Here is a 241-nt window from a genome sequence, read left to right on the forward strand (position 1 = left end):
GAAGTCTTCAGTAGCATTCAATTTGGAACCGCCCAGCATCACTTGATTGGATAGAAGACATGTATTCCGTTTTCTTAGCTCACCATATACTATACACTTTTGAAAATCTTATGTGAAACTGGCAAAATGTATTTCTATATTTCAAAACATAATTAAATTCTAATTAATTCTAATATATTCTCAGCACATTTTTCAACTTCACTTTATATATATATATATATATATATATATATATATATAT

This window comes from Octopus bimaculoides, unplaced genomic scaffold (assembly GCF_001194135.2).
Source record: "Octopus bimaculoides isolate UCB-OBI-ISO-001 unplaced genomic scaffold, ASM119413v2 Scaffold_311047, whole genome shotgun sequence".
Classification (NCBI taxonomy): Eukaryota; Metazoa; Mollusca; class Cephalopoda; order Octopoda; family Octopodidae; genus Octopus; species Octopus bimaculoides.